A 24406-nucleotide genomic window follows, 5' to 3' on the forward strand; every position below is an offset into this window, starting at 1 on the left:
CATCTGTGAAAAGCATAATGCCTAGATCCTATGCAGATGAAGGCTTGAGTCATGGTACCAGGTAAGCCACCAAAATCAACTGACTTGGGAGCCACAAGGCAGCTTCTGGGTTGGCTGCAGCTGCCGAGTGCTGTTTTGAATGAATGTAATGTAGTGTTTAGATGACATGTTTTGGCCCAACATGGCTCAACTCTTGACAAATAACTATTTAGTTAATATCCTTATCCAGGATCTAATCACGGTCCCTGAAGTACATGAGCAAATATATTTTACTCTGCATTTTGTGTTTAGTTTGGCAAACTTTTTCTGGAATATTATATTGATGTGATGTGTTTGAAATATTGTATTGATTTATTTGAGGATAACTGTCATTACTCACCCACAAGCCTCTGCTCCTGCAGAATATATTAGTCCATTTCAGAAAGTACATAGAGCAAATAATAGCAATGGGAACCCTGGTGCTCCAGGGATGACCCTGGCTACTTATTTGCCTAATGAGAACTATTCGAAAGACAGAACAATATGTCAAGTTCTAATCCTATTTTGTGGGATCAGAAACACTGCAGTGATAAATCAGACATATTGAAAATTCTTTAGGATTTAGAGCAAAAACGGTGTACATTTATGCAAGGGGCCTTTGCTAAAGAGATTTTGTGAAATGGCAAAGTAATATACTATGTGCCATGGCTAACTCATAATCTAACGTGGGCAGCAAAGAACTGCATTTTTACTTCAAGCCAAAGTAAAGGTTCAGTTTGCCACAGACCTATTGCCAAAATAGAAATGAAAGGTTTAAGGCTGAAGGAGGCATCACTGAAGTCCTTAGGGCTTGATAATGAGAGGCAATACAAAATAAAGGACAGCTACTATTCCCTCCCCATCCTCGCTCCTTAGCCTTGCTCCTCCAGGGTTGCACATTTAATAAGGGATTTTCCAAGGGAACTGGGCATCCATGGGTAGAAGTCACTAACACTGAGCCAACTGTATGCCTGATAAAAACTACAAGAAAACAAAACAAAGCAAAAGATACAGAAGGGTACAAGTGAAATCTAGGATAATTAGGGAAAACTCTAATATCAATCCAGAAGTAGAAGGGTGAGCCACACGTGGGGAAGCTAGACAGAGACCAAAAGAAACAATCTTAAAATTATTAATGTTTAAGTATCTGAGTGAACATATATTACGTGTGTGTGTGTGTGTGTCCACCTGCGCTTGCGCACGTGCTTGTGGGGGATGAGGGAGTGCCGTATCGCCTAGAGCTGCAGTTAACACATGATTATGAGCCTCCCGGCATGGGTGCTGGGAACCAAACTTGGATCTTCTGAAGAGCAGCACAAGCCCATTAAAAACAAAAATTTAAAAAGTGTATTCATTACTTTGCTGGGTTACTAGGATCAAATCCATGACTGACAGCAACATAAGCAGAGAGGGGCTTATTTTGGTTTATGGTTTGAAGGTATAGCCCATCAAGGTGTGAAACAGCAAGCTAAAGTAGCAGGAGCGTGAAGTGCTCACTCACACGTGGGGTGGAGCATGGGGAAGCAGGAAGCAGGGAGAGAGACCCTTGGGAGCAAGCATTGTAACACATCAAAGACCACCTCCTCAAGACTCACTTCCTCCAGCTAAGCTCCACCTCCTGACTTTTCTTCCAGCTGAGCTCCACCCTCAGGAGATGTTGCTATGAGAAGCAACATCAACAGAAGAGGAGCAGGTGTTTACACACACCAGCCTGTGGTGGTGTTTCACCACATCCAAGTCGTAACAATAAGGATATCTAAAATGTGTTTCTGATAGAACCTAGTGGGGAAACCCCTCAATTCCCGATTTGGCGTGCACCCAAAAAAATCACGAAGGACCATCTTGATGTAATTACATGAGGTCTTTTAATGATGGAGCTCCAGACGGACATGCATCCCACACAGGAGATAACGGATGTCGGCCACGAGGCTCAAAAGCTAGGGGTTTTTATGGGGTAAGGGGCTTAGGGGTGTGGAATTCAGCATAGCGGCACACTATTGGCTTATTCAAACATTAACAGAATGATTACATGTCAGCAAAAGGGCATCAGGACTTTGTTCCTGTGGGCTGGGGGCTTATCTTTGTTCACATAGCAACCAGTTGATGTATGACTTTACCAGCATCAAGGGGCAGTAGACAGAGGGGAGGTTCCGGCCAGGTGGTGTTGACTCAGACAAGATAGCCCTGCTTGTCCTTGCATTCTTTTCATCTTTACAGTCAAGCTGTTCTTAGGAAAGTCTTAACAACAGCCCTGTCTGTTCTGCTTTGTTTTCAGCCCCAGGCCGCGGGCTCATAGACAACTCTTTTACGTGAATCACAAGTTACAAAATCTCATTTTCCTTCATTTCCTAAATTCACAACTCCTTTTAAAGACCTGCTGTGGGGACTGCATACTTCTTAAGTCACACTTGTTCCAGTCAGTATTTTTGAGAAGATGTTTGTATTTTATAGACATTACCGTAATTTTTTATTCTAAATCGATAATACCATTCCATTCAGCTCTATTTGCTCAAAATGATTCTTGGCTTTTTCAGAAATGAAGTATAATAATGTTTGAGATTTGTAATCTTTTGAAGACAGTAGTGTAGAATTATGAAAGGGAATTTTTTTCCCAGTGCTTGTATCATTTTTTTTTTGTTTATTTTACACTCCATATTTTATCTCCCTCCCCCATCCACCGTCCGACTGCTCCACAGCCCACACCTCCTCCCCACTCCACCCCATCTCCTCGAGAGTGCTCCCACTCTCCTTCACCCTACCTGACCTCTAAACTCCCTGGAGCCTCCAATCTCTTGAGGCCCCATATCAGAATCATCATATCTGTGTGCATCATATCAGAATGAACACAGAACCAGAAATCCTCTACTGTACGTGTGCTGGGGGCCTCATATCAGCTGGTGTATGCTGCCTGTTTGGTGGTCCAGTGTTTGAGAGATCTTGGGGGTCCAGATTAATTGAGACTGCTGGTCTTCCTACAGGGTTGCCCTCCTCCTCAGCTTCTTTCAGTGTTTCCCTAATTCAACAACAGGGATCAACTGCTTCTGTCCATTGGTTGGGTGCAACTATCTGCCTCTGATTCTTTCAGCTGCTTGTTGGGTCTTCTAGAGTGTAGTCATGCTAGGTTCCTTTTTTTTTTAAGTTTAATTTTATTTGTAATTTATGTTTTACACCCCATATTCCATTGCCCGCCCCTCCCCATCTACCCTCCGACTTCTCCACATCCCACACCTCCTCCTCACCCCATTCCCCATGTGGGTGCCCCCCCCACCTGACCTCTAAATTCCCTGGGGCCTCCAGTCTCTTGAGGGTTAGGTGTTTCATCTCTGAATGAACGCAGACCTGGAAGTCCTCTACTGTATGTATGTTGGGGGCCTCATATCAGCTGATGTATGCTGTCTGTTTGGTGGTCCAGTGTTTGAGAAGTCTCGGGAGTCCATATTAATTGAGACCGCTGGTCCTCCTACAGGATCACCCTTTTCCTCAGCTTCTTTCAGGGGTAAGCTTAGAACAATGCCTTCTTCAACAGCTGCTCTTGCAGCATTGAGAGCATCTGTAACGTCTTTCTTCTCATTCACTTCAAGATCACTTATTCCTCCAATCTTTAACACAGCTACTCCACCTGAAAGTTTAGCAAGTCGCTCATTCAGCTTTTCCTTTTCATATTCACTAGTTGTGATGTCTAGCTGCTCAGTGATTTCTTGAATATGTTTTTCAATGTTAGCTTTGTCACCTTTTCCTTTCAAAAGCATCGCATCATCTTTGGTAACAATGACCTCTCCAACTTTTCCTAAGTCGTGAGCTTAAATGTCTTCAAGATTTAGATTCAACCCCTCTTCTACAAACACTGCACTAGCAGTAGCAATAGCTATAACTTTAAGCTGGTTCTTCCTATTATCCCAAAACCCTGGAGCTTTAACTGCTACAACCTGAAGATTAACTTTTAGCCTGTTCTAAACCAGTGCACTTAGAGCTTCTCCGTTAACATCTTCAGTGATTATGACCAAGGGCTTCTGATGAGCATTAGCGATTTCAAAAGCAGGTACAATGGACTGAACACTAGAAATTTTCTTTTCACTCAACAAAACAGGCATCTTGGAATTCACATGTTTGACCTTTTGATGTGTTAATAAAATATGGGAAATGTATCATCTATCAAACTTCATGCCTTCAATAATTTCTAGCTCATCATTCAGGGTTTTTTCCATCCTTCACTGTGATGACACCCTTTCTTCCAACCTTTTTCATTGCATCAGAAATGATGTTCCCAATGTCTTTGTCTCCATTAGCAGAAATTATAGCAACCTGAGCAATTTCTTCAGGGGTTGTCACAGGTTTAGATTGTTTCTTAAGTTCTGCAATTACAGTATCATTCGCCAACATCCCACTTCTCCGGATTTCCACTGAATTAGCTCCTTTGCTGATCTTCTCAAAGCCCTCCTTGGCAATAGACCATGTCAGAACAGAGACAGTTGTGGTGCCATATCCAGCCTCTTCGTTTGTGTTATTGGCAACATCCTGAACAAGTTTAGCTCTGATATTTTTGTACTTATCCTTTAAATCAATTGACTTTGTGACAGTGATCCCCATCTTTTGTTACTTTGGGATTTCCCAACTCTGTTTGATAATCACTGTTTTTCCCTTTGGCCCCATTGTAACAGCTACTACATTGGCTAAAAGATGCTACCTTGAAGCATTAAGGCTTGAGCATCTGCACCAAATTTTACATCTTTGGCATAGGTCTGAGTGAGAAGAGGAGCCAGTGCCAGGGACATTGGTTTCATCTGGCGAAGAACTGTGGGTAGTCAAAGCATTTCTGCAGGGTGGCATTGGGAGAACACGAGTTGAGGCAGTCAGTCTGTGGTGAATGAAGGAGATTTGCCACTTCTAAGATATTAATGTAATTGCCTAAATTCTCTAATTCATAAAGAAGGTGTGGTGGTTTGAATATGCTTGGCCCAGGTAGTGGTATTTTTCTGAGGTGTTTGTTGGAGTAGGTACAGCCTTGCTGGAGGATGTGGGAGTGGGCTTTGAGTCTCCTATGCTCAGACTCCACCTAGTGTGGAATGAGAGTCTCCTTCTGGCTGTCTTTGCATCAAGATGTAGAACACTCATCTCCTTCTCCAGCACCATGGATGCTGCCATGCTTCCCACTATTATGACAATGGACTAAATCTCTGAAACTGTAATCCAGCCCCAATGAAATGTCTTCCTTTATAAGAGTTGCCTTGGTCATGTTGTCTGTTCACAGCAGTAAAACCCTAAGACAGAAAACTTTTTAAATAATAAAGTAAACCCAAATTTTGGGTGAGTTTTGAGGGGTATAGTAAATGAAAATCTCATAATTAAATTTTTGATCTTGCAGAAGACATGACCCTGACTGAAGAATCTACTAAAACAACACTCTACTATGAGTGAGTGTGTGTGTATGAGTGTGTGTGTGTAATGTGTGTGAGTATGTGTGTGTGTGTAATGTGTGTGAGTATGTGTGTGTGTTTAGTGTGTGTATTTGTGTATATGGTATATGAGTATGTGTAGTGTGTGAGTGTATGTAGTGTGTATGAGTGTGTGTGTGGTTTATGAGTATGTGCATAGTATATGTGTGAGGTGTGTGTGTAGTATATGAGTATGTGTGGAATATGAATGTGTGTGTGTATATATGAATGTGTATATGTGTTTGTATGTGGTACATGAGTGTGTGTGTAGTGCATGTGTTTGTGTGTGGTTTATGAGTGTATGTGTAATGTGTGTATAGTGTGTATATGTATGTAGTTTGTGTGTTGAATGAGTATATGTTTGTGTGTGTGTGTGTGTGTGATTTTAGCCTGATATGGTACAGGTGACATCATATTTTCACTTGCAACAGCTATGTTATTACATGCAGAAATCTGGTTGTTGTATTTGTACTGGATTTCATTTTGGGGTGTTAATATATGTGGTATATACATGTGCCCACAGGTGTGTGTATGTATCTGTTTTCTTCATGGGTGTGTGAAACCCAGAAGTTAACTCTGAGTGTTTTTCCTTTTGCTCTCCACCTTACTTTTTGAGACAGAGCCTCTACAGAAGCTAGAGCTGGCCACTTTGTGTAGACCAGTTAGCCAGGAAGTTCTGGGGTTCTGCAGGATTTTAGTCCTCAATGCTGGCATTACAGGTGTGTATAACCATGGCCATCACCTCTTAACCTGATGTTGGAGATTCAAAGTTAGGGCCTGGTTTGTACAGCAAGTAGATTACCCACTGAGCCCTCTGTCATTGTCCGTGTCTGTGTCTGTGCCTGTGCCTGTGCCTGTGCCTGTGCCTGTGCCTGTGCCTGTGCCTGTGCCTGTGTCTGTGTCTGTGTCTGTGTCTGTGTCTGTGTCTGTGTCTGTGTCTGTGTCTGTGTCTGTGTCTGTGTCTGTGTCTGTGTCTGTGTCTGTGTCTGTGTCTGTGTCTGTGTCTGTGTCTGTGCCTGTGCCTGTGCCTGTGCCTGTGCCTGTGCCTGTGCCTGTGCCTGTGCCTGTGCCTGTGCCTGTGTCTGTGTCTGTGTCTGTGTCTGTGTCTGTGTCTGTGTCTGTGTCTGTGTCTGTGTCTGTGTCTGTGTCTGTGTCTGTGTCTGTGTCTGTGTGTGTGTCTGTGTCTGTGTCTGTGTCTGTGTCTGTGTCTGTGTCTGTGTCTGTGTCTGTGTCTGTGTCTGTGTCTGTGTGTCTGTGTCTGTGTCTGTGTCTGTGTCTGTGCCTGTGCCTGTGCCTGTGCCTGTGCCTGTGTCTGTGTCTGTGTCTGTGTCTGTGTCTGTGTCTGTGTCTGTGTCTGTGTCTGTGTCTGTGTCTGTGTCTGTGTGTGTGTGTGTGTGTCTGTGTCTGTGTCTGTGTCTGTGTCTGTGTCTGTGTCTGTGTCTGTGACTGTGTCTGTGTCTGTGTCTGTGTCTGTGTCTGTGTCTGTGTCTGTGTCTCTGTCTCTGTCTCTGTCTCTGTCTCTGTCTCTGTCTCTGTCTCTGTCTCTGTCTCTCTTTTCCCTTTCTCAGTTTTTTTTTCTTTTAAACTTTAGGTACCTCATAGCTCAATAGCTACTCTGAGACTTCACTGTGCTTTGAAGTTATTTCTGTTCTTCATTTTGAATTATAAGGTATTTAGTGTTGAGGTTGATAAACATTGACAAGTGTATAGCCACAAAGTCACCACAATAGTTACTCCCCAAACTTTCCTTCAGTTTTATGCTTATGACAAGTAAAGCCTCTGCGAGCCTCTGCCTTCCACTCTTTAGAGTAGAAAGATGGGTGATAGAAAACAACAACAACAACAACCTGTCCAGCCACATTTCAAAACCAATCATTTTACATGTCAAGGCCCTGCTTGTTTTCTCCTTAACACTGGTATATGTTTTAAATTTTTTTCAGCCACTAATATTGTTGTATTATAGTTAATTGAATCCTTAATGATTATAAAACAAAGTCCTTCATCTTAGTAATATTCTCTGATTTGAAATAAACAATCCCACTTCCCATTTATTAGTTAAATGTGGTTTATTGTCATTTGAAAATTTTTTTACTTTTTCTTTTCAGTGTTCAGGACTGAACCACGACTTCATGCCTACCTATTTAATCACATCCCTAGCCCCAATCTTTTATGTTTAGCTTGCTGTACGTACATATTAAAAGTGAGCTTCTTGAATGCAGTATGATAGTTGGATGTTACATTTTAAACATTTTTATGGTGTGTGTGTGTGTTTGCATTTCAGTAGGTATATATGTGTATGGGCGCCTGCAGATGTCAGAACAGGATGTCGGATTCCTTGGAACTCAGTTATGGGTGGTTTGGAGTTGCATGCTGAATGTGAGTACAGGGGAGCAAACTCTGATCCTCTATAAACAGGGACAAATATTTTTACCAACTGAGTCATCTCTCCTTTCCTGGCTCATATGTTTTTATTTGCTCTGAAAAATACCTATCTTTTACGTGAGGTGCTTAAATCCTTTGATATAACCATCATGTATTTATATTTATTTATATTTATATTTATTATCTGACTCTACTTTTCAACTTATCCCATCTCTCCTATGCTTCGTTGTGTTCTCTTTTTTTTTTTTGACGATTTTAGTTAATTGCAATTTTTAAGCTTCTATGTTCTATCTTTTACTGGCTATGGCTATGGTGGGCTGCCTTGCCTCCGTGTTTGCTTGTAGCATACACGGTTCACATCTCACAGCTCCTGAAGTCTTTTTTTTTTTTTTAAAGATTTATTTATTTATTACATGTAAGTACACTGTAGCTGTCTTCAGACACACCAGAAGAGGGAGTCAGATCTTGTTACGGATGGTTGTGAGCCACCATGTGGTTGCTGGGATTTGAACTAAGGACCTTTGGAAGAGCAGTTGGGTGCTCTTACCTGCTGAGCCATCTCACCAGCCCCCCTGAAGTCTTACCTTACCACTTCTGGCACAATGTAAGACCCTTCCACTAAATTCTTTCCCCAGTTGATCCCTCCTGATCTTGAAATGGCGACATACCTTTTGTTTTACACGTTGAGATACTAGCGGGATGTCTCCTGGTGATTCACTTCTTTCTCCCACCTCAAGGTGGCACTCGTGCTCCACATAGATTCACCGTTGCTGTACTCTACTGTGGCCAGTATAGTTCATTAAAGCAAAGGCTCTGGATTGGGGTAATTGTATGAGTCCCCTTATTTTTTGCTTAATTCTTAGGGATCAATGTCCCCTTTATTACTTCCCATCTTGAAAACTGTCACTTCATATATTTTGCCCTGTTGTTCCTTGCCAATGAAGAGTAAATCGTTTTGCTGCTGTGCCGTTGCACCTGTAGTAGATAACACAGCCCAGATGCATTTTAATACAAACTAGTTTTTTTTTTTTTCTAAATTTTGTACGCTTCTTCACTCTTTTACAGGTGCCATTTTACCATTTTGAGTCTACCAAATAAAAGATGTTTGGCAAAATTCAATTTACAACACAGTGTGTCTCCATTTCTAAATCAATAAACGTTGTTACAATAATAGTCTTGGTTTAAAAATGTGCCACTAATGGTGGCTCTGCTGGTTAGTTTTTGCCACCTTGACACAGACTAAAGACACTTGGGAAAGGGGTGATTCAGTTGAGGAATTGCCTCCATCAGATTGGCCTGTGGGCGTTGTCTTGATTGATGATTGATGTAGGAGGCGCCATCCCTGGACAGGTGGTCCTGGGCTGTGTAACTGCAGGGGAGCATGCCCGCAGGCATCACTCCTCTGAGGTGTAGTCTCTACTTCAGTTCCTGCCTCTAGGCTTCTACCTTGGGCTCCTGCATTGACTTTCTGTGGTAGTGGTAAGCATAAGGCAGAGAAACTCTTCCCTCCCCTGAGTTGCTTTTGGTCAGCAAAAGAGACACAGACTAGAACAGTGGTTTACATGTGTAATCCCATCCCTCTGGAGGTGGTGAAAAGACCCATTCTTTTTCAAAACCCTGCTACTGATTTTTCTTCAGCAAACTAGGAAAAATTTTCACCATGGAGTTCTTGGTGAATATTTACATTAAAATATATTGATTGATTTGCTTTTGTTTTCTCAGGCAGGGTTTCTCTAGGGAGCCCTGGCTCTCCTGGAACTCAGTAGACCAGGCTGGCCTTAAACTCACAGGAATTTGCCTACCTCTGCCTCCTGGGATTAAAGGCATGTACCCCCCCCACCCCCCAGCTATATTGATTGATTTTTAATTTGCATTATTTTCTGGCCTGGGTTGGTATGCAACTTGCATTTTTCCTGTCTTTGCCCTGTCATATTTTTGGATTATGGGATTACAGTTATGTACCAAAATGCTCAGCTTTTATAGAATTTTTCATGTGAAGTGTATTTTGGACTTTACAGAAGAGAACATGGTGATCTTGCACACACACACACACACACACACACACACACACACACACACACACTTAAAGTTTAGAAATCTCCTTTTCCATACATAAAGAAGGTTAACTTATGAGAATCTTGTAGGTTTTTATTTCACTTAGTATTTATTTTAATTTATTTAATTATTGACATTCCAAACACTGTCTCCCATCTCTGTCCCCCCTTTCACAGAGTCCCTTCCTCCCTTTCTCCTCTGAGAGGGTCCTCCCCACCCCCCAAGGTATTCCTTGGCACATCAAGTCTCTGCAGGATTAGGCAAATTCTCTCCTACTGAGGCCAGACAAGGCAGCCCTGTTGGGGAATAGATACCACAGTCAGGCTACAGCTTTAAGGGAGAGCCTCCGTTGTTGGGATACCCACATGTAGACAGTGTTGCACCTCTGTTACATATGTGCAGGGGTAGGGCAGGGGTGCTGGGTCCAGCTTGTGAATGCTCTTTGATTGGTAGCTCAGGCTCCCAGGAGTTCAGGTTATTTGACTCTGTTGGTCTTCCTTTAGAGTTCCTATTGCCTTTGGGTCCTTCAATCCTTTTTCCAACTCTTCCATAAGAGTCCCTGACCTCTGTCCAGTGTTTGGCTGTGAGTGTCTGCATCTGTTTCAGTCAGCTGCTGGATGAGGCTCTCAGAGGACAGCTATGCTAGGCTCCTGTCTGCAAGCATAACAGAATATCATTAACAGTATCAGGGATTCGTGCTTGCCCTTGGGATGAGTCTCAAGTTGGGCCAGTTATTGGTTGGTCATTCCTATAGTCTTTGCTCCAACTTTGTCCCTGCATATCTTTTAGACAGGACAAAATTTGGATGGAATGTTTTGTAGGTGGATTGGTATCCTTATCCCTCCACTGGGGGTCCTGCCTGGCTATGGGAGGTGGTCTCTTTAGGTTCCATGTTCCTACTGTTAGGCATCTCAGCAAAGGTCACCTGTACCTCTGGCGGGTGATAGACAGGAGGAAGGGTGTTAAAGCATTTAAGTACCCTTATTAAATGAGGTTTTAAGAATATAAGCCTACACTCACCCATTCCAGGATTCTGGCACTTCCTAAAGATTCCCACCCCCCCCCCCCACCTTCTGCAGGTGTAGATTTCCATTCATATTCCTATCTCTTTGTGCCTCCTTCCTGTTCCTACTCACACCTGATCCTGACCCTCCCTCCACCATTTTCTTCCTACTCCCATCCAGTTCCCCTGCTCCCTCTGCTTCCCAGGACTGCTTTGTTTCCCACTTCTAAGTGAGATTCAAGCATCCTCTCTTGGGCCTTCCCTCTTCTTTAACGTCTTTGGGTCTGTGGGGGTATATCATGTGTATTTTGTACTTCATGGCTAATATCCACTTATCAGTGAGTACAGACATATATGTCCTTCTGGGTCTGGGTTACCTCATGAAAGGATAATATTTTCTAGTTCTATCCATTTGCCTGGAAAATTCATGATGTCCTTGTTTTTAATGGCTGAATAGTATTCCATTGTTTAAATGAACCACATTTTCTGTCTCCATTCTTTGGTTGAGAGGCATCTGGGTTGTTTCCAGTTTCTGGGAATTATGAATAAAGCTGCTATGAACATAGTAGAGCACGAGTCCTTGTCGGTATGGTGAAACATCTTTTGGATGTATGCCCAGGAGTTGTATAGCTGGGTCTTCAGGTAGAACTATTTCCAATTTTCAGAGAAATGGCCAGATTGATTTCCAAACTGGTTGTATAAGTTTGAATTCCACTATAAGTGAAGGAGCGTTCCCCTTTCTGCATATCATCACCAGCATGTACTGTCACTTGAGTTTTTTATTTTAGTCATTCTGAGTAGTGTAAACTACTCAGAAACTCAGGGTTGTTTTGATTTGCATTTTCCTGATGACTAAGGATGTTGAGCTTTTCTTCAAGTGCTTCTCAGCCATTCAAGATTCCTCTGTTGAAAATTCTCTGTTTAGTTCTGTACCTCATTTTTAAATTGGGTTATTTGGTTTTTGGTGGTTAACTTCTTGAGATCTATCTATCTATCTATCTATCTATCTATCTATCTATCTATCTATCTATCTATCTATCTATCTTGGATATTGGTCCTCTATTGGATGTAGGGTTAGTGAAGACCTTTTCCCAATCTGTAGGTTGCTGTTTTGTCCTATTGACAGTGTCCTTTGCCTTACAGAGCTTTTCAGTTTCAAGAGGTCCCACTTATCAATTGTAGATCTTAGAGCCTGAGCCATTGGTGTTCTGCTCAGTAAAATTTCCCCTGTGCCAATGCATTAGAGGCTATTTTCCACTTTCTGTTCTTTAGATTTAGTATATTTGGTTTTATGTGGAGTTCTTTGATCCACTTGGACTCGAGCTTTGTGCAAGGTGATAAATATGAGTCTATTTGCATTTTTCTACATGCAGACATTCAGTGAGACCAGCACCATTTGTTGATACTTTCTTTTTCCCCTCCATTTTATGGTTTTGGCTTTTTGTAAAAAAAACATTTCCATAGGTGCATAGGTTTATTTCTGGGTCTTAAATTCTATTCTGTTGATTAACCCATCTGTTTCTTTACCAATACCGTGTAGTTTTTTGTTTTGTTTTGTTTTTATTTTGTTTGTTTGTTTGTTTTTATCACTACTGCTCATTAGTATAGCTTGAGGTCAGGGTTCTTTTAGTGTTCAGGATTATTTTGGCTATGCTGAGTTTCCTGTTTTTCCATATGAAATTGAGAATTGCTCTTTAAATGTCTATAAAAATTTGTGTTGGAATTTTGATGGGATTGCATTAAGTCTGTAGATTGCTTTTGGCAAGATGGCCACTTTCACTATATTAATCATACAAATTCATGAGCATGAGAGATCTTTCCATCTTCTGAGGGTCTTCTTTAATATCCTACTTCAGGTATTTGAAGTTCTGGTCATACCAGATTTTTCATTTGCTTGATTACAAGGTATTTTATATTATTTGTGGCTATTTTGAAAGGTGTTGTTTTCTTAAGTTCTTTCTTAGCATATTTATTATTTGTATAAAGGAGGGCTGCTGATTTCCTTGAGTTAATTTTATATCCATATATTTTGCTGAAGGTGTTTATCAGCTGTAGGAGTTGAGTTCTCTGGTAGAATTTGGGGGGTTGTTTATGTATACTATCATGTCATCTGAGACTAATGATTCCTTGATACGTCTTCCTTTCCTATCTGTATCCCCTTGATCTTCCTTTGTTGTCTTATCACTCTCTCTAGAACTTAAAGTACTGTATTGAGGAGTTAATGAGAGAGTGGACAGCCTTGTTTTGTCCCTGATTTTAGTGGAATTGCTTCAAGTTTTCACTCTATTTAGTTTGATGTTGGCTATTGGCTTGTTGTTTATTGCTTTTATTATGTTTAGGTATGTACCTTGAATCCCTGATCTCTCCAAGACTTTTAACATAAAGGGGTGTTGGATTTTGTTGAAGTCTTTTTCAGCATCGAATGAGATGATCATGTGTCTTCTTTCTTTCTTTCAGTTTGTTTATATAGTGGGTTACATTGACAGATTTTCCTATATTGAACCCTCCCTGCATCCCTGGGATGGAGCCGACTTGATTGTGGTGGATGATGGTTTTGATGTGTTCTTGGATTTGGTTTGTGAGAATTTTATTAAGTATTTTTACACTGATGTTCATAAATAAAACTGGCCTGAAGTTCTCTTTCTTTGTTGAGTCTTTGTGTGATTTAAGTATCAGAGTAACTGTGGCCTCACAGAATGAATTAGGTAGTGTTTCTTTTGTTTCTATTTTCTAGAAGTTTGAGGATTATTGGTATTAGCTCTTTTTTGAAAGTCTGGTAGAATTCTGCCCTAAAACCATCTGGCCCTCATTGGGAGGCTTTTGATAACTGCTTCTATTTCCTAAGGGCTTATGGGACTTTTTAGATAGTTTAACCTGATCTTGATTTAACTTTGGTAAGTGTTATCTGTCTAGAAAATCATTCATTTCACTTAGATTTTCGTGTAAGATTTTTGCAGTAAGACCCAATGACTTTTCACTTCTCCTCACTTTCTGTTGTTATGTCTACCTTTTCATTTCTGATTTTGTTAATTTGATTTGGTCTCTGTATTAATTAGTTTGTGTTTGTATATCTTGTTGATTTTCTCAAAGAACCAGCTCTTGGTTTTGTTGATTCTTTGTATTGTTCTTTTTGTTTCTAATTGATTGATTTCAGCTCTGAGTTTGACTAATTCTTGCCATCTATTCCTCTTGGGTGTGCTTTTTATTCTAGAGATTTCAGGTGTGCTGTTAAGTTGCCAGTATGAGATCTATCCAATTTCTTTAGGAAGGCACTTAGTGCTACGAATTTTCCTCTTAGCACTGCTTTTATTGTGTCTTATGAGTTTGGGTATCTTGTACCTCCATTTTCATTGAATTCTAGAAAGTCTTTAATTTCTTTCTTTATTTCTTCCCTGACCAAGTGATTATTGAATAGAGAGTTGTTCAGTTTCCATGAGTATGTAGGCTTTCTATTGTTTCTGTTGCTGTTGAAGTTCAGCCTTTATCCATGGTGATCTGATAAGATGTAAGGGGTTATTTCAATCTTGTATCTCTTGAGGCTTGCTTTGTGCCCTATGTTGACAAATTTGTGTCAATTTTGGAGAAGGTTCCATGAAGTGCTGAGAAGAAGGTATATTCTTTTGTTTTTGAATGAAAGGTTCTGTAGATATCTGTTAAATCCATTTGAGTCATAACCTCTGTTAGTTTCATTGTTTCTCTGTTTAGTTTCTGTTTTGATGACCTGTCCATTGGTAAGAGTTAGGTGATGAAGTACCCTACTATTATTGTGTGGGGCTCAATGTGGGATTTGAGATTTTTAATAAAGTATCTTTTTTGAATGTGAGTTCCTTTGCATTTGGAGTGTGAATGTTCAGATTTGAGACATCATCTTGGTGACTTTTTCCTTTGTTGAGTATGAAGTATTCTTCCCTGTCTCTTTTGATAACTTTTGGTTTAAAGTCTATCTATTTTATTAGTTATTAGGGTAACTACTCCAGCTTGTTTCTTGGGTCTGTTTGCTTGAAAACCCTTTTTCTAGCCTTTTACTCTGAGGTAGTATCTATCTTTTTTTGCTGAGGTGTGTTTCTATTATGTAGCAGAATGAGGGGTCATGCTTACATATCCAATCTGTTGGCCTGTGTCTTTTTATGGATGAATTGAATCAATTGATCTTGAGAGATATTAACTACTAATGATTATTAGTTCTTGTAATTTTCATGTTGGAGATGGTACTGTGTGTATGTGATTCTCTTCATTTTTTTTCCTGTGAGATGATTAACTTCCTGAGTTTCCTTAGGTATAGTTATCCTCCTTGTGTTGGAGTTTTCCTTCTAGTATCTTCTGTAGGGGTGGATTTGTAGGCATTTTTTTTTCTTTTCTTTTTTTTAAATATATTTAGTTTTGTCATGGAACTTTCTGATCTCTCCATCTAGGGTGATTAAGAGTTTTCCTGGGAATAGTAGTCTGTGTTGACATCTGAGATCTTTTAAGGTCTGCAAGACATCTGTCTTAGATTTTTGGCTTTTAGTGTCTCTGTTGAGAAATCTGGTAGAATTTTGATATGTCTGACTTTATATGTTGGCCATATCCCTTGTCTCTTTTAATATTCTTTCTTTGTTCTGTACATTTAGTGTTTTGATTATTATGTGGTGGGAGGAATTTCTTTTCTGGTCCAATCTATTTCATGTTTTATAAGGTTCTTGTACATTTATAGCCACCTATTTTTTTATTTTTTTAGAAATAGGGGAGTTTTCTTCTATGATTTTGTTGAAGATGTTTTCTGGCCCTTTGAACTAGGAATCTTCACCCTCTTCTATTCCTATTATTCTTAGGGTTGGTCTTTTCACAGTGTTCCAAATTTCCTTAATCTTTTGAGTTAGAAAAAAATTTAAAAAGGTTTATTTATTTCTTTTATGTATATGAGTACACTGGCTAACTTCAGACACACCAGAAGAGGGCATCAGATTCCATTATTACAGATGAGCCACCATGTGGTTGCTGGGAATTGAACTTAGGACCTCTGGAAGAGCAGTCAGTGCTCTTAACCACTGAGCCATCTCTCCAGCCCCGAGTTAGGAAATTTTTACATTTGGCATTTTCTTTGATTAATTTTTTCTACAGTATTTTCTACACCTGAGATTCTCTCTTCCATCTCTTATATTCTGTTGGTGATGCTTATCTTTAGTTTCTGTTCTCTTTCCTAGGTTTTCCATATCTAGGGTTGCCTCCATTTGTATTTTCTTTATTGCTTCTATTTCTATTTTTAGGTCTTGGACTATTTGATCATTTCTTTCGCCAGTTTGATTGTATTTTCCTGTATTTCTTTAAGGGATTTATTTTTTTTTCCTCTTTAAGTGCTTCTACCTGTTTGACTGTGTTCTACCTATTTGAGTGTGTTTTCCTACATTTCTTTAAGGGAACTATTTCTCTTTAAAGGTCTCTAATATCTTCATGAGTTTAAGGTCATAGTCTTGCTTTTCATGTTTGTTAGGATATTCAGGGCTTTCTGTAATAGGACAGCTGAGTTCTGATGGTGTCATATTGCATTGGCTACTGTCAATTATGTTCTTGTGCTTGCCTTTCACCATCAGGTTGCCTCTGGTATTGGCTGGCCTGTGTGTCCCTGTTTGGAGCAGGCCTCTTGGGAAGCAGGTGGAGCTACTTGTCTGAGTTAGAGCCTGCCTGGTGAGAGGCAGTCATAGCTGTGGGGTGGGAAGGAAGGGCACCAACTTGAGACTGTACGTAGAGGTGCAGACAGGAAAGAAGTTCTTTTTCTTTTTCTCTTTTTAATTATGTATCTGGAGGGTTTATGTACTTGGGAGTGCAGATGCTTTTGGAGGCCAGACATATCAGCTTCCCTATCTCCTGAGAGCTGGAGCTACAGGCAGTTGCAAGATACCTGATTGAGTGCTGGGAGTAGAATTCACGTCCTCTGCAAGAGCGTCACCTCTCTTAATCCTACAGCCATGCTCCAGCTATGTGTGGCTGTCTTAGTCAGAGTTTCTATTCCTGCAAAAACATCATGACCAAAAAACCAAGGGAGTCAGGACTGGAACTCAAGCTGGTCAGGAAGCAGGAGCTGATGCAGAGGCCATGGAGGGATGTTCCTTACTGGCTTGTTTCCCCTGGCTTGCTCAGCCTGCTCTCTTATAGAACCCAAGACTACCAGCCCAGAGATGGTCCCACCCACAAGGGGCCTTTCCCCCTTGATCACTAGTTGAGAAAATGCCTTACAGTTGGATCTCATGGAGGCATTTCCTCAACTGAAGCTCCTTTCTCTGTGTTAACTCCAGCTGTGTCAAGTTGACACAAAACTAGCCAGTATAGTGGGTTTGACAGATCTCTCAAAGAGCGTTCGTTCCATCCTTACTAATATCTGTTTCCTAGAATAGGCATGCCTCTTGTTCCTGAATGGTTACTTGAGAGGAGAGGACACGAGGAAACTCCATCTGGGAGGGCACCTCTAGTGAGAAATTGCCTCCCTCAGATTGTCTTATAGTCATATCGTCGGGCATTTTCTTGATTAAGGATTAACATGGGAGGGCTCAGACCACCTTGTGTGGTACCACTCGAGAGCAAGTGGTCCTGGGCAGAATAAGCAAGGAAGTGAGCAGCCAAAGATCAGAGTTTCTGCCTAGAGTTCTTGCCTTGTGTGGTTGTTTGAATATGTAAGGTCCCCAAAGATAGATTCATACACTTTAATTCTTGGCTGTAGGGAGGAGCATATTAAGAGGTATGCCCTTTGAGTAGGTGTGGCCTTGTTTGAGAAAGGGTGCCACTGTGAAGATGGGGTTTTGAGATCTTAAATGCTTAAGCTATGTACAGTGTGAAACACATCCAATCTCCTTTTGGCTTCCTTCTGATCAAGATGTAGAACTCTCAGCAACTTCTCTAGCACCATGTTGGCCTGATTGCTTCCATCCTTTCTGCCATGATGACAATGGAGGAAGCTGTCCCTAATTAAATGTTGTCTTTTATAAGAGTTGCTTTGGTCATGGTTTCTTTTCACAGCAATCAAAACTCTAACTATGACAACTTTAGTTCCTTTGATGATGGGCCATAATGTGTAAACTTTTTCTTCCCTGAGTTGCTTTTGGTCAGTGTCTTATAATAGTAACAGAGAAGCAAACCAAGACAGGACCTTCAACCACATAGCATGTTATGTGATTGTAGGCTTCAATGTTATTACATTAAATGGGCACCCTTTCTAGACAGGTTTGGTGTGCTTCTGGAGTATACTGTGAAGGATGTAATAGTTAAACCCCAAATGAAGGGCATAGATTTAAAGAAAAACTTAGCCTCTACCTGTTAACACTCTGACAATTAGCTATATTAATGAAGTAATTTAAGATGGATGATAACACATAAAACTATGATCCTTAAGACATAGATGCTGGGCTGCAAGAGAAAGAAAGATGCCAAGTCATTGCTGGTGGCAGTAAGTATGGCTGTGCAATATGGCTTCTCTGGAGAGCTTTGACCAGTGTCACTTGTAAGCATTTCTGTCTCATAGATGAATCCTCAGAGCACACTCATTCTAAGCATTGAGGATGTAAGATTTCACTGCAGTTCAACTTTCTGGGCCACAGATGAACAGAGAATTATACTCATGGGTAAACAGAGGAAAATGTGATGAGAGAAGAAATGTCTCAGGACTGCTTGCCATCCTGAACAGGCCTGGAGGTGTAAATGGACATTCACATGCATCCACAGGATGGACCAGCTAAGAAGGGATGGCTTACCCTGAGTGAAGCCTCTGCATTTCTCACAGCTCTGAAAGTCAGAGTGAAAGGAGAGGTAGGCTCTTAGTTACATAGCTTGTGCATCTACAAGGTAAAAATGAATTTTACATTGTTAGTGCAAGAAAATGAGCACTGTGCAATAGAGTAAAGCCGTAATTAAAAACATGCAGTGGATATGAAAACATATTTTAAAATTTAAGCCAATAGGTTTTCTGTAAAGTTCAGTAAGAAACAGTATGTAATATATGTGAGGGATTGAGAGAATGAATGAATGAATAAAGTCTGGGGTTCTTATTATATAAAGTATAATACAATGAGTCTCTTACTGTGATGATCTGAATAAAAATGGTCTCCATAAGCCCTGTGGTGGTTTGAATTTGCTTGTCCCATGGGAAATACCACTATTAGGAGGTATGGCTTGTTGGAATAAGTGTGGCTTTATTGGAGGAAGTGTATCACTCTGTAGGCAAGATTTGAGGGCTTCTAGTGCTCAAACTCTGCCCAGTGTGGAAGAATCAGTCCCCTTCTAGATCACTTTGGGTCAAGATGTGGAACTCTCAGCTTCTCCAACGCCAAGTCTGCCCGCATGCTGCCATGCTTCCCACCTTGATGATAATGGAGTGAACCTCTGAACCTGTAAGCCAACCCCAATAAAATGTTGACCTTTATAAGAGTTGCCTTGACCATGGTGTCTCTTCACAGCAATAAAATCCTAACTAGGAGAGAAGTTGGTTCCAGGCACTGGGGTATTGCTGAGATAGGACTAACCATGCTTTTGTTTGGATGAATGTAGACTTTGGGACTTTGGATCAGTAGAGCAGTTGAATACTTTAAGTGAGTTTTAATAGGACATACTAGTAGGATCATGGAAGACCATGGTGCTAAGGATGATTTGAACTGTGGGGGCCTGGCTCAAGAGGTTTCAGAGGAAAAGAATGTCAGTTTGTGGCCTAGAGACTATTCTTGTGATATTTTGGAAAGAATGTGGCTGCTTTTGCTCTTGTCTGAAGATTCTTCCTGAGGGTAAAGTAAAGAATTTTGGGTTAAGTCTCTTGGCAGAGGAAATTTCAAAACAGCCTCGGATTGACTCTGTTGTGTGGTTATTAGTGTTTCCTCTTTTGGAGATCTATAATGAAAAGAAGCAAGCTGAGCAAGGAAAAAGAAATGTACAGTTTAGAGATAAAACTGGAACTAGTAAGTAGAATGGAGCCAAATCTTGTTTTCAAGGAGATAAATAAAAATTTAAGAGACCTGATGCTAAGTGGGATAAAGGGAGTGGTGATCTCAGGGCACGGCCCTGCCACAGGTAAGTTCTTAACTCCTGAAATGGAATTAAAGCAAAGGTTAGAGCTATGTGTGATAATGCACACCTTTAATTCCAGCACTTCAGCAGGCAGAAGCCAGCCTGGTCTACAGAGAGAGTTCCAGGACAGCTAAGCTTAAGTGCTGAAGGACTAAGAAAAGCCACTGACACCAGGTGTGCATCAGGAGTGTCCCTGCATAGAGGCCTAGAGAGGCCATTTTGTGAAGGGCTTATGGAATCTCTCTCTAAGGTTAAGGAAAACAGTTTAGGCCAGGTGTGTGGCAAGGGTATCTCTGCACAGAAGTCTAGAAAGGCCATTGCATGAAGCTGTAAAGGTGATGTCTGGATTTCCTTGGAGACCCTAAGAGATGGGATACCTGCTGAGGAAAGCTGCGAATAGGGAGTAGAACCAGCCCAAGAGAAGAAAGTGTCTTGCAACTAACAAAGCGGAAAGGAGTTGGAGATCGGTAGAGCATTTTGACATCAGACATGGAAATGCAGAAGTTTGCCCAGTTGGATTTCACTCTTGCTTTGGTCCAGTATTGATTGCCTCATTATTTTTCTTTTCTTCCCTTTTGGAATTGCAATGTATAGATCATGTGCCATGTATATATTGGAAGTATGTGATTTGCTTTTCAGTTTTTATTTTATAGATTAGGGTTAAAAGACTGCATGGGTCTCAGAAGAGGCTTTGAACTTTGGTCTTTTAAATAAGTTAAAGACTGTTACAGACTATAAGGACTTTTGAAGGTGGACTAAGTGCATTTTGCATTATGATATAGTTATAAGACCATGGGGGCTAGAGAATAGAATGTTGAATAAAAATGGCTCTCATAGGCATACAGGGAGAAGCACTTTTAGAAGGTGTGATTGTGTTGGAGGAAATGAGCTTCACTCTTTTTCTGCTGCTTGGGGATGAAGATGTAGAACTCTCAGCTTCTTCTCCAACCTCATGTCTACTTGCATACTACCAAGCTTTCTGCTATGATGATAATGGACTAAACCTCTAAACTGTGAGCAAGTCCCAATTAAATGCTTTTCTTTGTAAGGGTTACTGTGGTCATGATGTCTCTTCAAAGTAATAGAAACCCTAACTAAGACACCCACTTACATGATACAAGTTTATCTTAACCCCCAAGAGCAAAAGGAAGGGGAGCTCATGTAATCTATATAGTTCTGAGGTCTGACCTTTATGTATTTGATATCAGGCTAAACTCAATAAACTCGTCAAATTACCTTACTTTGTTGATAGTATTTCATTAAAAAAAAAGAAATGCTGTATTTAATGTTAGCAGACAGTTCTAATAATAAAAGAGGAATAGTGTTATTGAAGTTTTACTAGCCTGGAAATCTTTTGGTTGCATGAAAGGAAAGTTTAAAGACAATATTTTACCTCTGAATTTCAGTTGGGATGCCACCCAGATCTCTCAATCCAGCTTTGAACTTGAGTCTAAAGAAAACGTTTGATCTTCTTTGTCTTTCAACTCGACAAAATGGTCTTCTCTTTTGAAATACACATTTTGTTTTATGTGTGATTGTCAACCAGCTTTAGAAATGTAAAGCTCTTGGGGTTAAGCTATGATTATTTTTTTGTTTAACTGTTGAACACCCTTCTAAGTGTCCACTCTACTGAGGTGCAACTCCAAAGGTATTGCTCCACAAACTTTTATTCTCCCTGTGCTGGTTTGGAAATAGTAGGAAACACTGGACTTGGTGTCATCACTGGAAGGCTTTACAAATAACATTGTTGAGATCTCATTCGATGCAATGCACTGACAATGGTTTAGAGTCACTAAAAGACTGACATGCTGGCTGGGGAGATGACGTGGTGAGTAACAGCACTTGCTGTGTAAGCATGAAGACCCAAGTTAAAATCCCCTGACCTCATGTAAAAAGCCTGGCTTGATCTCCAATGGGTGTCTTTAACTTCAGTAAGGGGAGGGGTAGGAAGATCTCTGAGGCTTGCTGCCTGCCCGACTGACTCTAGGTTAAATAAGAAACCTTGTTTCAAGGGTATTGGAGAGTGATTGATTTATATATGACAGCCTTCCTCTGGTCTCTGGTGTATAATTGCATATGCTCTTGTACACATGCACACACACACACATACACACACACATGGAGAGAGGAGGAGGGAGAGGGAGAGACAGAGATAGGGAGTACTAGAGACACACACAGAGTAAGGCAGAGAAAGAGGCAGAGAGGGATAAGAGAAGGCAGAAGGAGGAAAGTTTTGCGATTGATACTTAAGCAACTTAGAAGTGGTCTGTGGTCTTGAAAATGTACTTACAGTCTTATGGGAACAAAATCATACTTGTTCTCAAATGATCAAATGAGCAAGAAATAGCAGATTCTAGATATTTCTAGAATAACTACTCATCTTTCAGTGAAAGAAACTCCAGAGAAAGAGGACAAATGCATATTTTGCTATAAACGAAGTATAAATACTTTGCAGGCCCTTTCTAGGCTGAAACCTAAGAAAAACTTTCTGAAATGCTTTGAGCTTGGTATCCACGTCCAGAGTCATTTCCTTCCTAAAGTTGGTGAAGAATGGGGCAAGGGGGAACCATAATAAAGGTAAAAAGATGACAAAAAGAACAATACAGGCAGGCCTGGAGAGATGGCTCAGTGGTTAAGAGCATTGTCTGCTCTTCCAGAGGAGCTGGCTTGGTTCAGTTCCTAGCACCTGCATAGCAGCTCACAACTGTCTATAACTCCAAGGTCTGGCATCCTCACAGATATACATACAGGCAAAACACCAATGCACATAAGATAAAAATAAATAAAAAAGAACAATGGAGCAAAGAAAGTTAATTTACTAAAACATATCATACAAGTGACACATAGAATAAAAAAGATAGCCAAGACCTCGTTTGAAATGATCTTTTGTGACAGAGAAGTTACTTCATAGTAAGAGGCCTCTAATAGAAGCAAGCCTATTCTGACTATAGATAACCAACTCTGCCCATCACCTTTGCCTTGGCAGAGAGCCATGCCATGGCAATCTCACCATTAGGAAGCATGTATTAAGTGCTAACACAGCCACTAATAGGTAATAACATAATTATGTGCAGGTCAATAAATGCATTTGCATATCACACTACATCATAGATAATACAGCACTAAATGATAAAATCAGATCACTTTCTCCTCTGAGCTTTTGTCACTCGGTCCTAATTTTAGAAAGGCACTTAATGCGGCTGTCTTCCAGAGGATTCAGTGTGTCAACCCTTTTAGTAGCAGAGTGTGAGACACTGACCTCCGTCAGTGTTTCAGCACTGAGGGAAATGTACAAATAGACAAAATAGCATCCAGCAAGCCTGGTGCTCTGTTAACAAGGCACATCATCATGGAGGGGCTGCCTTTAAGGAATGAGCATTCATGGTCTTCAGCAGATGTGTGGGAATAAAGCAAGCCACCAAAGCTGTGACACAGACAGAAAGGGCCAGCCGCCCCTCGGAGCAGGGATAGTGGAACCCTGCAGGTCTCCCATGCTGGGCAGAACCTTGGTTGATAGTGTCAGAAATGCCTGGAGGAGCTGGACACACACACACACACACACACACACACACACACACATACACACACACACACACACACCTTAGTAGCAGGAGCAACAGAAAGAGGCTTTTATGGTTTAGTGAGTCACTCCATGTCCACTCTCCTTAGGGGCTCCCAGGGGACCCTACCTGCCTCCGAGCTCCACTTATGCTCATCTCTGTTCAGTTCTGCACTATAGTATACTATTTATACTATCTTTCTCCTTTCCTTATTACTTTCTTTCCCACATCTGAATGTTACTACTAAGTGTTTAAATGCTCGCCTGTTGCTTCCTCCTTATCCACCCTCCAGGCTCCATTCTATCTGCCAAACCTACCATTGGAGTTTTCTTAGATGATCCAAAGAAGAAGCATCCACAGTCTTAACACCTGAAACGTGTGTACCTGTAGGTAAACTAGCTATACATTTATGTTTAGCTGCTGACGGATGGAATACATTAAAGATCCTGTGCTGTGGTGTGAAAAGAGGGGCTATAGAAAGTGACATCAAAATTACCATGAGAAAAGGCAGCTGGCCAAGGATTTGGAACCCTTGCTGCCAGGGCTAAGTGCATAAACAACTTTGAAGACAAAGTGCTGGAGCTGTGTGCTCTCTTCCTTTCCTATAAGAGGTCAAAGCCTTCCTTGTATGGCTTGTGCTTTTTGCGCCCTTTCCCTATTTTTAACTATGTATTCATAGTGCAGTCTGTTGTCCTAGGACAGGAGAGTCTGAAAAGTGTAATGGGTCTTCCCGAGACTCAGATCAGAGCTTAGAACATTATATCATCGTGGTATGATGATAGTGCTTTCTTCTGTTTTCACAGTTCATGACCAGATTATTTCGAAATTCCTTGCTTTGAGGGTTGTCTATCAGCCTATGTCAATGACCACAGTTCTATGTGCATCTATTCCCCATTTTGGGCATTTATTTGGTGTGTGTGTGTGTGTGTGTA

The 24406-nt window shown here is 40.8% G+C and overlaps 1 pseudogene; it reads right to left on the reverse strand.

Annotated features, from left to right (window-relative positions):
• Nucleotides 1–727: 727 nt before the first annotated feature.
• Nucleotides 728–4829, reverse strand: LOC110300863 (60 kDa heat shock protein, mitochondrial pseudogene; annotated as a pseudogene).
• Between the last annotated feature and the right edge of the window lie 19577 nt (nt 4830–24406).

Source organism: Mus caroli, unplaced genomic scaffold, assembly GCF_978045245.1.
Source record: "Mus caroli unplaced genomic scaffold, Mus_caroli_1 scaffold_10, whole genome shotgun sequence".
Taxonomy (NCBI): Eukaryota; Metazoa; Chordata; class Mammalia; order Rodentia; family Muridae; genus Mus; species Mus caroli.